Raw genomic sequence first — 15,002 nt, 5'->3', positions numbered from 1 at the left:
GCCTTCTTACCTGCAGTACTATATAAACAAGCAGGTAGGTGTGAAGTTACCACAGCATTCATTGCTATTTGCACTGTTTTGCTGCCGAAATTTTCCATCATAGCCGAAGCTTAAATCCCAAAATCGAACGAAGGTCCGTCTCGACGCTTGCTTCGTCAGAAAGAAGAGCTTCGGGAAAAAAGAAAAAAGAAAAAGGTTTCTGACTTCCCCAAACTCAGAATCAAATGGCGAGAGTGCGATCTACCGCCAAAGTTGTTCGTGAGGGAGACGAAGCCGAAAGTTCAGGCACTGTGCCCATCTCCGAAGCGATGCAGCGCTCCGGTCTAGTGACTGCGGAAGAGGGGCCTGGTGCCGAAGCAAACCCGACAACAGCCGAAGAAGAAAACATTGATGGGACTGACTCCGAAGATGACTACGACATTGCTACACCCAGCAAGCCCAGTCACCTGGATTTTGGAAAATCAACTGTTTCAAAAGCTGACCTTGCGAAGATGGTAAAAGCAGGTTTTTTCAATGAAGATCAGAAGAAGCTACTTCGCTTCGGGGGAGAGGAGTCTACCCCGAAGCCAGAGAAGGATGAGATTGTAATTTTCAAAAGCTTTTTAAAAGCTGGGCTGAGATTTCCTCTCCATGGAATTATTGGAGATGTGTTGCAAAAATTTGGCATTTATTTTCACCAATTGACTCCTAACGCCATCGTTAGACTCAATGTTTATATCTGGGCCCTCCGAAGCCAAGCTGTGGAACCGTTTGCCGACAGCTTCTGCCGAGCCCACGAATTACATTACCAAACAAAGGCCAGAACAGACGGACTACACGATAATTTCGGCTGTTACAATTTTGCCTACCGGAAGACAACAAAGTGTCCTGTCATCAGCTACCGAAGCAAATGGCCAGCAGGCTGGAAGTCTGAGTGGTTCTACGTAAAAGTTGACGAAGACAGAGAAAAATTGGTACAAAGCCCTCTGGAATTAATCTTCGGAGAGACGAGGCCACGCTGCCGCATCGGCGATTTAAAGGGTCCCACCTGGGCTGCTCTGGGTGAATTTGAAATTATCTCAAAAAATATTGGCACCAGGGATCTAGTTCAGGAATTCTTGGCATTCAGGGTTTTCCCTACTCTAAAAGAGTGGGAAATGCCGAAGCTGGAGGGAGAGAAGAAGGAGGGGGAGCTAGTTCGTCTGCCTTATCACTTTAAATTCAAGAAGTACTTTAAGAAACCCTGCAAAGAGTGGTTAGACACAGTTGAGACAATGTGCAATGAAATCTTGGGGAATTACTCCAAAAAGGAGGATCAATTAATGACAGCAGCCTTCGGCACCCGACCGAAGCGAAGGCTGAACCGAGTATTCGATGCCCTGGGCCTCGAGTATCCAGACTATGAGCAGTTGAATAAGGGTGCCGAAGGCCACAAAAGAAAAAGAGTGGCTGAAACCGAAACTCTGATCAGAGGTGAAGAAGGACCAGCAAAGAAAAAGAAAATTATCAAGAAAAGAACAATATGCACTCCGAAGCGCCAATCTCCCGAGGAAGAGGGGTCCCCCACACCGCCTTCTACCAGCGACGTGGATGAAATTTTAAAGGTAATGACTAAACCCATGCCCACGAAGCTAAGTCCACTAGGGCTCCAACTGACGAAGCTTTTTCGAAAGGTGGACGAGCCGGATCAGACGAAGACAAGCAAACCCAAGCGGCAAAGAATCATTGCGGTAACTGAAGTTATCGATAAGACGCCGCCAAGGGCGTCAATCCAAAAATCGGCAGCTGCCGAAGGTACAGCAATCGTCGAGGGCGTAGCTTCGGGGGTCGCGGCTACCGAAGCCGCTACAGCCGAAGATACAAACTTAAAATCCACGACTGAGAATATCAACAAGATTTTGGAAGACATGGCTGCGGAAGAAGCTGGTGCGACTACTGAAAAAACCATGGCCACAGTGCCTGAGAAAGGAAAAGAAATAGCCGAAGTCCCTTCGGACGACGAAGCCTACTCTTTCCAGAACTTAGTTGGGCAAAAACTGACGAAGGACGAAATAGAAGAACTTAAAGACTACGCCAAGTCTTGCGGCTACAAGTCAGGTGCCCTCCTATTTGGGGGCATTGATGACGAACAACTGGGCTGCATCCGGGACTCAGCTGGAGCTAAGGTCATCGGTACTCTATCAAAGAGTATCGGTTTTCCGAAGCTAGAGACAGACATCAGCCGCTACCGACGACAACATATCGTCGGCAGCTTATTTTATTCAAATTTCAAGGTAAACATCCTTCTCCCTAACTTCTATTGTTTTTTAATAATGGCAATATTCTTTAACGAAGGTTGTTTATTTGTAGAGCATGCTTCTAAGCAAAGCTTTGAGGATGCAGCAAGATCTAGAAGATAAGAAGCACGAAGCTATAATTGAAAATTTAGAGAACAAAATAAAGGAGCAATCAGATGCTTTTGAGAAAAAGAACTTTGAGCTCCAGGCAGCCGAAGGCTTACTGGCGGAAGCTGAAGCAAAAATATCAGAACTAAACTCGAAGCTTCTCCGCCAGTCCGAGCAGTTCGAACGAGAAAAACAAGATCTCAATGAAAAACTTGAAGCCGAAGCTCAGCAGAATTCAGATTTGAGAAAACTACTGACAAATCTTCAAGAAAAATGCCTGGAATTTAGCAACAAGTGCATTCAACGATTAAGAAAGATTTTTTACTCGGTTGGAGCTAGCAGCGAAAAATTTACCCCCTCAGCTGAAGATCTACCAAAAACCTTTGAACACATTGAGGGGGAGATTGACGAGCTCGACGAAGTCATAGCTGGGCATGGTGACTTCTGTGCCTGGGTGGCTTCTCGAGGGACCGCTGCTGCATTTCTGAAGGCCGGCTGCGAACACGGAAAAATTGTCAACAGGCCCAACTTCACCTTATCTCCATCAATCCTGGATGATATGCCTGACCTCGCCCGAAGCATCTCCAATAGATTTATAAAAATGATATGGACAAAAGGCGGGCGGGAGAAAGCTGGAGACGAAGCACGAAGTCATCTTGAACCAGTAAGAAATGATACTTCGGAGTTACCTTTTCCTTTGGTCTTGATTTTTACTCATAATCTCTTAATTTATGTAGGATGACGAAGGTGAAGATGATGCCTAAATTATGTCGTCGAAGCTGAAACTTAATGAAGATCAGTAGAAGTGTACTGTAGAAAAACTCAGGATATTTTTGTAACAATCCTTGTAAATACAACTAGACTATCTTCAAGGAACTTTGTACATACCTTGTAATATATTCTTACCCTCTGCTTGAGGCGCTTTGATGTGGACGAAATCAGTATTTTGAGCCGAAGGCGAAAAAAACACCTTCCCTTCTTTTCGTACACAACGAAGCCTAAAAGGTCGCTTCCTCTTTTTGCCGAAGCTTTGCTTTTTTGTACATGACAAAACATAAAAGACTACTTCTCCTTTCTGCCGAAGCTTTTCTTTACAAAACATAAAAAACTACTTCTCTTTTCTGCCAAAGCTTTCCTTTACATGACAAAACATAAAAGACTACTACTCTTTTACACAACGATTCATAAAAATCCAGTTCTCCCTTATACTGAAACTTTTCTTTGTGCCAAAGCAACGGAACTTTTCACTTTTGCACACAACATAGCGTAACAAGTCATAAAAAGGCACTTCTCCGAAGCTTTTTTGCCGAAGCAGCCACTTGGGAACACAAATGCTATGAATGAATGCTTATGCATGCGAATGTTATGATGTAATGTAATGCACGAATGAATGTCCGAAGCATATGTCCGAAGCCATATTGTCAGCCATTACTTGGAAACAACCACACATTAGCTCTGCATTCCCTTAGGAACGACTTTGGAGCTTCTTCGCCTCTTACTTAGGCAATATCAGCGTTGACTTTTCGCTGTAAGCTCTGCATCCCCTTAGGGACGTCTTTGGAGCTTCTTCGTCTTTTACTTAGACGGTATAAGCTCTGCATTCCCTTGGGAACGTCTTTGGAGCTTCTTCGCCTTTTACTTTCGGCGGAATCAGCGTTGACTTTTCGCTGTAAGCTCTGCATCCCCTTAGGGACGTCTTCGGAGCTTTTTCTCTTTTTTAGTTTCGGCACTCGATGGTGCGCTCTCAGCTTTTACATGTACATCTTTGGGGGATTTTGCTCTTATAAAACTAAAAAGAAAAATTACATGTGATGGCCCCATTAAAAACCTTTCTCCCCCTTTAGAAAGGAAAAGGGTGCCATGAAAAAGAAAAAAAAAGTCAAAATTACATCGAGTTATACATAAAACCGCCGAAGCTCATCCGCATTCCAAGATCTTGGAATTTCATTGCCATCCATGTCCTTCAGTCTGTACGAACCAGGCCTTGACAAAGATGCTACTAAGAAAGGCCCTTCCCATTTCAGTTGCAATTTGCCCACTGTATCCGGATTGGCCACTCTCCGAAGCACCAAGTGTCCTGGCTCAATATTTTTTAGCCGGACCTTTCTATCTCGCCATTTAACTGTTTCAGCCTGGTACTTATTGATATTCTCCACGGCCTGGAGCCTGATCCCTTCTAAGGCATCTTTTTCCACGAGACAAGTATCTTCGGGACCTGATTCTGCCGAAGCTACCACTCTTATTGATCCAGCTTTGGCTTCTTCCGGGGTTATTGCTTCGTCACCAAATAACAACTTAAATGGGGTAAAGCCTGTAGATCTTGATGTTGTTGTGTTATGGCTCCATACCACTTTGGTAAGCTGATCTGGCCACTTTCCCCTTGGTTGATTGAAGATTAGCTTCATTATTCCTGTCATTATGATGCCGTTGGCCCTTTCAACAAGCCCATTCGACTCCGGGTGCCTGACTGACGCAAAGTGGATCTTCGTGCCAATTTGATCACAAAAATTTCTGAATTCTTCGGAGTCAAATTGTGTTCCATTATCTACAGTTATAGCCTTCGGCACTCCGAAGCGACAGACAATATTCTGCCAGAAAAATTTTTGGACAGTGGCCGAAGTTATTGTAGCTAATGGCTTCGCCTCAATCCACTTGGAAAAATATTCCACAGCAACTACAACATATTTCAGATTGCCTTGAGCCGGTGGTAATGGGCCCAGCAAATCGAGGCCCCACCTTTGCAATGGCCAGATGGGTTGTATTAGCTGTGTCAAAGACGAAGGTTGTTTTTGATCTCTTGCACATTTCTGACAACCTTCGCACTTTTGAACTAACTCAGCTGCATCCGAAGCTGCCTTCGGCCAATAAAATCCTTGACGGAACACTTTTCCAAGTAACGGCCTGGATCCGATGTGGGATCCACAAAGGCCTGCATGTATCTCCTTCATCAACTCTATACCTTCGGCTCTAGACAAGCACTTGAGCAGCGGGGCACAAACTCCATGCTTGTATAACTCCCCTTCTATAATGATATACGGACGGGCTCTTGCCTCTATTCTTTTATTGTAAGCTTCGTCATCTGATAGGAATTTGCCCTGAAGGTAAGAAATTATTTCAGTTCTCCAATCTTCACTGTACACAGGAGAAATAGTAAGAACTGCTCTTTCAAGTAACTCCACTGAAGGTGCCTTTATTGTTTCGAAGAATACATCCGAAGGTAGCGGCAGCCCCTGTGCTGCAGACCTGGCTAACAAATCAGCATGTTCATTTTGCCCTCGAGGGATATTCTTAACAGAGAATCCTTCGAAGGAAGCTTCGATCCTTCGGACTGTGTCTAGGTATTTTTCAAGCTTCGGGTCTTTAGCCTTGCAACTTTTGTCAATATGACCCGAAACAATCTGAGAATCAGTTTTAAGGATCGCCCTCCTGATCCCCATCGCCTTTAGTTTCCGAAGACCCAGGAGCAAGGCTTCGTACTCAGCAATATTATTTGTGCAGCTGAAATCCAGTCTTGCTGCGTAGCAAGTTTTAACCTTGGACGGTGAAACCAAAACAGCAGCTGCTCCTGCTCCGAAGGTTCCCCAGGAGCCATCACAAAACACTGTCCATGCTTCGGCATCTTTATTCGCTTCTTCGCCCCGAGCCCCTGGCGTCCAGTCGGCAATAAAATCTGCCAATGCTTGAGATTGGATCGAGGATCTGTGCACATAATCAATGTAAAATTCATTAAGCTCCGCAGCCCATTTTCCAATTCGGCCAGTAGCTTCTTTATTTCTCATGATATCTTTCAACGGCTGCGAAGAAGGAACAATAATATTATATGCCTGAAAATAATGCCGAAGCTTCCTGGATGCCATTAGAACGGCATACAACACCTTCTCCAGTTCTGTATAATTTTTCTTTGAGACACTAAGGACTTCAGATACAAAATATACTGGGACCTGCTTCTTGATTTGTCCATCAAACTTCTCCTGCACAAGTGCCGCACTTACTGCTGAGTGCGAAGCTGCCACATACAACAACAGAGGAGCCCCTGGCATTGGTGGAGTTAATGTTGTTAGATCTATCAGGTATTGCTTGAGTTCTTCGAAAGCTTTTTGTTGAGCTGGGCCCCATTGAAAGACTTCAGCTGATTTTAGCACCTCGAAGAAGGGTAGATTTCTTTCCGCTGATCTGGATATAAATCTGTTAAGAGATGCCAGTCTTCCTGTCAATCTTTGGGCCCCCTTTCTTGTGGTTGGTGGCTCCATTCGAAGTATAGCTTCGATTTTGTTTGGATTAGCTTCAATTCCCTTTGTTGAAACCAAGCATCCAAGGAACTTACCCTTCTTTACTCCGAAGACACATTTTTCTGGATTCAGCTTCAGACCAGCTTGTCTGAAGCTGGCGAAGGTCTCCTGCAGATCAGCAATATGGTCTTCTTGCTTCGTGCTTTTTACAATAATGTCATCAACATAGGTCAACACATTTCTGCCTATCTGAGATTGGAGAACCTTCGCAGTCATCCTGCTGAAACTCCCTCCTGCATTCTTAAGCCCCTCAGGCATCCGAAGATAGCAATATGTACCACTTGGGGTTATGAAACTAGTCTTCGGCTCATCCTCCTTTTTCATCCAGATTTGATGATAGCCTGAGTAACAATCCAGGAGACTCATGAGTTCCGAAGAAGCTGCTGCATCAACTAAAGAGTCTATCCGTGGCAGCGGGAACTCATCCTTCGGACAAGCCTTGTTGAGATCTGTGAAATCAATACACATTCTCCACTTTCCATTGGCCTTCTTCACCATAACAGTGTTAGCTAGCCATTCTGGATACTTCACTTCTCTGATAACTCCTGCACTTAGGAGTCTTTTTACTTCGTTGCGAGCCCCTTCGGCCTTGTCATCAGACATTTTCCGAAGCCTCTGCTTGCGGGGTCTGAAGGATGGGTCAACATTGAGCGAATGTTCAATAACATCCCGATTCACTCCACAAAGATCATTGGCTGACCATGCAAAAACATCTTTATTGTTGAATAAAAACCTTATCAAGGTTTTCTCTTGATCTTCAGATAATTGCGAGCCCAATAGCACCTTCTGCTCTGCTATATCCTCACACAGCAGCATGGGCTTCGGCTGATCAGCCGAAGCTGCTTTTTCCCTCCTGAACTTGTACTGTTCACCAGTTTCAACTCCATCTATATTATGGATTGCCTTGGAATCAGTCCAGCTTCCTTCGGCCCTTCTGGCAGCTTCCTGACTCCCATGAATAGCAATAGGCCCTTGGTCCGAAGGTATCTTCATGCAGAGATAAGCTGGGTGAAGAATTGCTTCAAAAGCATTTAGGGTACCACGACCAATGATGGCGTTGTAGGGGTATTCCATGTCAACAATATCAAACACAATTTGCTCAGTCCTTGTGTTATTAACAAATCCGAAGGTTACCGGCATGGTAATCTTCCCGAGTGCCACAATCTGCCGCCCTCCGAAGCCACAAAGAGGGTGCGTAGCATCATGAATCTTGTCTTCAGGCTCTTGCATCTGTCTGAAGGCTTTGGCAAATATAATGTCAGCTGCACTGCCTGTGTCAACTAGGACATTGTGAACCAGAAACCCTTTGATCACACAAGAAATGACCATAGCATCATTGTGAGGATAGTCCTTGAGCTGAAGATCTTCCTGAGAGAAAGTAATTGGAATGTGAGACCATTTTGACTTAATGAAGGGTCCCTGCACTCCAACATGCTGCACCCTTCTCTGAGCCTCCTTCTTCTGCTTTTTGTTAGCTGGCTCTGAGCAAGAACCGCCTGTTATCGGGAGCACCAGCTTCGAAGCCGAAGCAGCTCCAGCTTGAGTGTTGAACGAAGCCATCAGCTCAGAAAGGTGGAAGTGAGTTGACCGGAGGTGGGCGCCAATGTTGAGGACTTGTTCTCAAATGCTAAGAATTAAGAACAAGGCAACACAAAAAATGTTAAGTGTTAAGATCCTTCGTCCTCCATAACGATATATCCCTTCGGGATATAAAGCATCTCGGACGAAGGTTACGAAGGACATACCTTCGTAAGCATAACAACGAAGAATGATGCATTCACATAAATCATAGAATATGAAATAAACATTTAAATATTGTCATAGAATTATCTATACTTGTATTAATGAATGTAAATGACTTTGAATTACAAATGTACCTTCGGTCCTGCGGAAGGCAAAAGTACAAGCGTGATGCGAAAGCAAATGACAGGTTCTCGTGAATAGTACAGAGGTACTGTTCATCTATTTATAGGCACGGGTCGCAGCCTGTGACAAATTACAATTATGCCCCTTGCGAAAGTTTATAGCATTGACTCAGACCTATATGTATAAAAAGGTCATTCTATCTCTATGTCGGTTTAAAACGCCGAAGCTCCATGAAAAGGGACCTTCGGCCATCTCTTGGAGACGACTTCAGCCGAAGCTGCTTCTTCGTGTGAGACCTTCGGCGCACCGAAGCACGACCCCAACATCATTCTTAGTTCTAAGGTCGGAAATAGTAGTATTGCAAACATCAAAATCCTTAGCCTTAGCAATCAAATTTTCATTTTCTATTCTAAGACTAGCAAGAGAATCATTCAATTCCTTAATCTTAGCAAGCAAATCATCATTATCATTTCTAAGATTGGGAATTGAAGCATCACAAACATGAGAATCAACCTTAGCAATTAATCTAGCATTTTCATTTCTAAGGTTGTCAATAGTGTCATGGCATGTGCTTAGCTCACTAGATAATTTGTTACATTTTTCTACCTCTAGAGCATAAGCATTTTTAACCTTAACATGCTTTTTGTTTTTCTTAATAAGGAAGTCCTCTTGAGAGTCCAAGAGATCATCCTTCTCATGAATAGCACTAATCAATTCATTTAATTTTTGCTTTTGTTGCATGTTAAGATCGGCAAAAAGGGTACGCAAATTATTCTCCTCATCACTAGCATTATCATCACTAGAGGATTCATGTTTAGTGGAGGATTTAGATTTAACCTTCTTCCTTTTGCCGTCCTTTGCCATGAGGCACTTGTGGCCGACGTTGGGGAAGAGGAGTCCCTTGGTGACGGCGATGTTGGCGGCGTCCTCGTCGGAGGAGGACTCGGTGGAGCTCTCGTCGGAGTCCCACTCCCGGCAAACATGGGCATCGCCGCCCTTCTTCTTGTAGTACTTCTTCTTTTCTCTCCTCTTTCCCTTCTTGTCGTCGCCCCTGTCACTGTCACTAGATATAGGACATTTTGCAATGAAATGACCGGGCTTACCACATTTGTAGCACACTTTCTTAGAGCGGGGTTTGTAGTCCTTCCCCCTCTGTTGCTTGAGGATTTGGCGAAAGCTTTTAATGATTAAAGCCATCTCCTCATTGTCGAGCTTGGAGGCGTCAATTGGTTGTCTACTTGGTGTAGACTCCTCCTTCTTCTCCTCCGTTGCTTAAAAGCCACCGGTTGTGCTTCGGACGTGGAGGGTTCATCAAGCTCGTTGATTTTCTTTGATCCTTTAATCATGCATTCAAAGCTCACAAAATTCCTGATCACTTCCTCGGGGGTCATTAGTGGGTATCTAGGATTACCACGAATTAATTTAACTTGAGTGGGGTTAAGGAAAATGAGAGATCTTAGAATAACCTTAACCACCTCGTGGTCGTCCCACTTTTTGCTCCCGAGGTTGCGTACTTGGTTCACCAAGGTTTTGAGTCGGTTGTACATATCTTGTGGCTCCTCCCCTTGGCGAAGACGGAAGCGACCAAGCTCCCCCTCGATCGTTTCCCGCTTGGTGATCTTGGTGAGTTCATCACCCTCGTGCGCGGTCTTGAGTAGGTCCCAAATCTCCTTTGCATTCTTCAACCCTTGCACCTTGTTGTATTCCTCCTTGCTTAGAGAGGCGAGGAGTATGGTTGTAGCTTGGGAGTTGAAGTGCTCGATTTGGGCCACTTCGTCCATATCATAATCCTCATCCCCTATGGATGGTACCTGTGCTCCAAACTCAACAACATTCCATATACTTTTGTGGAGTGAGGTTAGATGAAATTTCATTAAATCACTCCACCTAGCATAATCCTCGCCATCAAAGGTTGGTGGTTTGCCTAATGGAACAGAAAGTAATGGAGTATGTCTAGATGTACGGGGATAGTGTAAGGGGATCTTACTAAACTTCTTGCGCTCTTGGCGCTTAGAAGTTACGGACGGTGCATCGGAGTCGGAGGTAGATGTTGATGAAGTGTCGGTCTCGTAGTAGACCACCTTCCTCATCCTCTTGTGCTTGTCGCCTTTCCGATGCGACTTGTGGGAAGAAGATTTTTCCTTCTTCTCCTTGTGGTGTGAGGAAAAAGATCTTTTCTCCTTCCGTTTGGAGGAGTCCTTCTTCTTCTCCTTCCTCTTGGTGCGGGACTCTTCCGATGAAGTGCTCCCTTGGCTCGTAGTGGGCTTGTCGCCGGTCTCCATCTCCCTCTTGGTGTGATCTCCCGACATCACTTCGAGCGATTAGGCTCTAATGAAGCACCGGGCTTTGATACCAATTGAAAGTCGCCTAGAGGGGGGTGAATAGGGCGAAACTGAAATCCTCAAAAATAATCACAACTACAAGCCGGGTTAGCGTTAGAAATATAATAGAGTCCGCGAGAGAGGGCGCAAAACAAATCGCAAGCGAATAATAAAGTGAGACACGCGGATTTGTTTTACCGAGGTTCGGTTCTCTCAAACCTACTCCCCGTTGAGGAGGCCACAAAGGCCGGGTCTCTTTCAACCCTTACCCTCTCTCAAACGGTCCCTCGGACCGAGTGAGCTTTCTCTTCTCAATCACTTGGAACACAAAGTTCCCGTAAGGACCACCACACGATTGGTGTCTCTTGCCTCAATTACAAGTGAGTGTTTGATCACAAGAAAGAATCAAGAAAGAAGAAAGCAATCCAAGCGCAAGAGCTCGAAAGAACACAAGCAAATCACTCTCCCTAATCACTAGGGCGTTGTGTGGAATTTGGAGAGGATTTGATCTCTTTGGTGTGTCTAGAATTGAATGCTAGAGCTCTTGTAAGTAGTTGGGAAGTGGAAAACTTGGATGCCATGAATGGTGGGTGGTTGGGGGTATTTATAGCCCCAACCACCAAACTAGCCGTTTGGTGAGGCTGTCTGTTCGATGGCGCACCGGACAGTCCGGTGCACACCGGACATGTCCGGTGCGACAGCCACGTCACCAAAGCCGTTGGAATTCGACCGTTGGAGCTCTGTCTCTAGGCCCGCCTTGATGTCCGGTGGCGCACCGGACATGAACTGTAGATTGTCCGGTGCGCCTGCTCCCGCGTGCCTGACGACTGCGCGCTTCTGGCGCGCATTAAATGCGTCGCAGGTAGCCGTTGGCGTCGAAATAGCTGTTGCCCCGCCGTTACACCGGACAGTCCGGTGTACACCGGACAGTCCGGTGAATTATAGCGGAGCAGCAGAAGTGAATTCCCGAGGCTGGCGAGTTCCTGAGGCCGCTCTTCTTTGGAGCACCAGACATGTCCGGTGTACACTGGACAGTCCGGTGAATTATAGCGGAGTCGCCTCTGGAATTTCCCGAAGGTGACGAGTTTGAAGTCTGAGTCCTCTGGTGCACCGGACATGTCCGGTGGCACACCGGACAGTCCGGTGCGCCAGACCAGAGGTGCCTTCGGTTGTCCCTTGCTCCTTTGGTTGAACCCAAAACTTTGTCTTTTTATTGGCTAAGTGTGAACCTTTTGCACCTGTATAACTTATACACTAGAACAAACTAGTTAGTCCAAATATTTGTGTTGAACAATTCAACCACCAAAATTAATTAGGGACTAGGTGTAAGCCTAATTCCCTTTCAGTTCCGCAACAAACAGGACGAACACGGAGTGGTGACGAGGAACAAGGCTCGACTTGTGGCAAAAGGTTATGCCCAAGTCGCAGGTTTGGACTTTGAGGAGACTTTTGCTCCTGTGGCTAGGCTAGAATCAATTCGTATCTTGCTAGCATATGCCGCTCACCATTCTTTCAGGTTGTACCAAATGGATGTGAAGAGCGCTTTCCTCAACGGGCCGATCAAGGAGGAGGTGTACGTGGAACAACCCCCTGGCTTTGAGGATGAACGGTACCCCGACCACGTGTGTAAGCTCTCTAAGGCGCTCTATGGAATTAAGCAAGCCCCAAGAGCATGGTATGAATGCCTTAGAGACTTTTTAATTGCTAATGCTTTCAAGGTCGGGAAAGCCGATCCAACTCTTTTTACTAAGACTTGCGATGGTGATCTTTTTGTGTGCCAAATTTATGTCGATGACATAATATTTGGTTCTACTAATCAAAAGTCTTGTGAAGAGTTTAGCAGGGTTATGACGCAGAAATTCGAGATGTCGATGATGGGCGAGTTGAACTACTTCCTTGGGTTCCAAGTGAAGCAACTCAAGGACGGCACCTTCATCTCCCAAACGAAGTACACGCAAGATTTGCTAAAGCGGTTTGGGATGAAGGACGCCAAGCCCGCCAAGACGCCGATGGGAACCGACGGACACACCGACCTCAACAAAGGTGGTAAGTCCGTTGATCAAAAAGCATACCGGTCCATGATAGGTTCTTTGCTTTATTTATGTGCTAGTAGACCAGATATTATGCTTAGCGTATGCATGTGTGCTAGATTTCAATCCAATCCTAAGGAGTGTCACTTAGTGGCCGTGAAGTGAATTCTTCGATATTTAGTCGCTACGCCTTGCTTCGGGATCTGGTATCCAAAGGGGTCTAACTTTGACTTGATTGGGTACTCAGATTCCGACTATGCTGGATGTAAGGTCGATAGGAAGAGTACATCGGGGACGTGCCAATTCTTAGGAAGGTCCATGGTGTCATGGAATTCTAAGAAACAAACCTCTGCTGCCCTATCCACCGCTGAGGCCGAGTACGTTGCCGCAGGACAGTGTTGCGCGCAACTACTTTGGATGAGGCAAACCCTCCGGGACTTTGGCTACAATCTGAGCAAAGTCCCACTCCTATGTGATAATGAGAGTGCTATCTGAATAGCGGAAAATCCTGTTGAGCACAGCCGCACAAAGCACATTGACATCCGGCATCACTTTTTGAGATACCACCAGCAAAAGGGAGATATCGAAGTGTTTCATGTTAGCACCGAGAACCAGCTAGCCGATATCTTTACCAAGCCTCTAGATGAGAAGACCTTTTGCAGGCTGCGTAGTGAGCTCAATATCTTAGATTCGCGGAACTTGGATTGAATTGTAGCATACATGTGTTTATGCCTTTGATCATGTTCATTCTGCATTTTGTTGCTTATTGTGGTGCTCAAGTTGTACAAACACTCCCTGGACCTCACAAGTCCTTTCTGCAAGTGATGCACATATTTAGGGGGAGCTGTGCTACAACTTGACCCTTTGAGACTAACCATATGCTTGAGTTTGCTTGTTTTAGTCTCAAAGGAGGATTGAAAGGGAAAGGTAGACTTGGACCATGCAAGACTTCCACTGCACTCCGATGAAAAGAGTACCTTTTCCGAGTTCATCTTTATACTCTTATTGCCTTTGTACTCTTATTTGAAGATTTTGGTGAGGCAATGGGGTTAAAGGGCCAAGATTGATCCCGTTTTGGTGCTTGATGCCAAAGGGGGAGAAAATAAAGGCCAAAGCGATAAATGGATCAGCTACCACTTGAGAGATTTTGAAAATAGTAGAATAGAGCTTTTGGTTTGTCAAAACTCTTTTATTGTATCTCTTGTCAAAAGTTGGCTTCTTGTGGGGAGAAGTATTGATTATGGGAAAAAGGGGAGTTTTTGAAATCTTGAATCAATTTCTCTTGGAATGACTCTCTTTATGTCTTAACATGTGTGTTTGACTTAGAGATAGAAATTTGAGTGATTTGCAAAAACAAACCAAGTGGTGGCAAAGAGTGATCCATATATGTCAAAATTGAATCAAAACAATTTGAGTTCTTATTTGAATTGATTTTGTACTTGTTCTACTTGCTTTATGTTGTGTTGGCATAAATCACCAAAAAGAGGGAGATTGAAAGGGAAATGTGCCCTTGGGCCATTTCTAAGTATTTTGGTGATTTAGTGTCCAACACAAGTGCCTAATTGTAAAAAGGTGGACAAAGTACAAATCAAGGATAAAGGTATGTTTCTCAGACTTAGTACACTGTTTTATGGACTAATGTATTGTGTCTAAGTGCTGGAAACAGAAAAAATCGAGTTGGAGAAGAGATGGCTCGAGCAGCAAAAGTCTGCTCAGTCTGGGTGCACCGGACAGTGTCCGGTGCGCCAGGCTGGCTCGAGGGAAAAGGCTGCTCTCGGGAGTTCGACGGCGGTGTACGACTATAATTCACCGGACTGTCCGGTGGTGCACCGGACTGTCCGGTGGGCTGTTCACAGGCGAACTCGTCGCTCTCGGGAATTCATCGTCGACGTACGGCTATAATTCACCGGACTGTCCGGTGTGCACCGGACTGTCCGGTGAGCCAACGGTCGGCAGGGCCAACGGTCGGCCACGCGATCTGCGCGGGACACGTGGCCGAGCCAACGGCTAGAAGGGGGCACCGGTCTGTCCGGTGTGCACCGGACATGTCCGGTGCGCCAACGGCTCTCAGGCTGCCAACGGTCGACTGTGCCATTTATGGAAGGAAATCGGGCACCGGACAGTGTCCGGTGC

The sequence above is a fragment of the Zea mays genome, chromosome 5 (genome assembly GCF_902167145.1).
Source record: "Zea mays cultivar B73 chromosome 5, Zm-B73-REFERENCE-NAM-5.0, whole genome shotgun sequence".
Lineage (NCBI taxonomy): Eukaryota > Viridiplantae > Streptophyta > Magnoliopsida > Poales > Poaceae > Zea > Zea mays.
The sequence above is the reverse complement of the archived record's forward strand: the minus strand, read 5'-3'. Positions refer to the sequence as shown.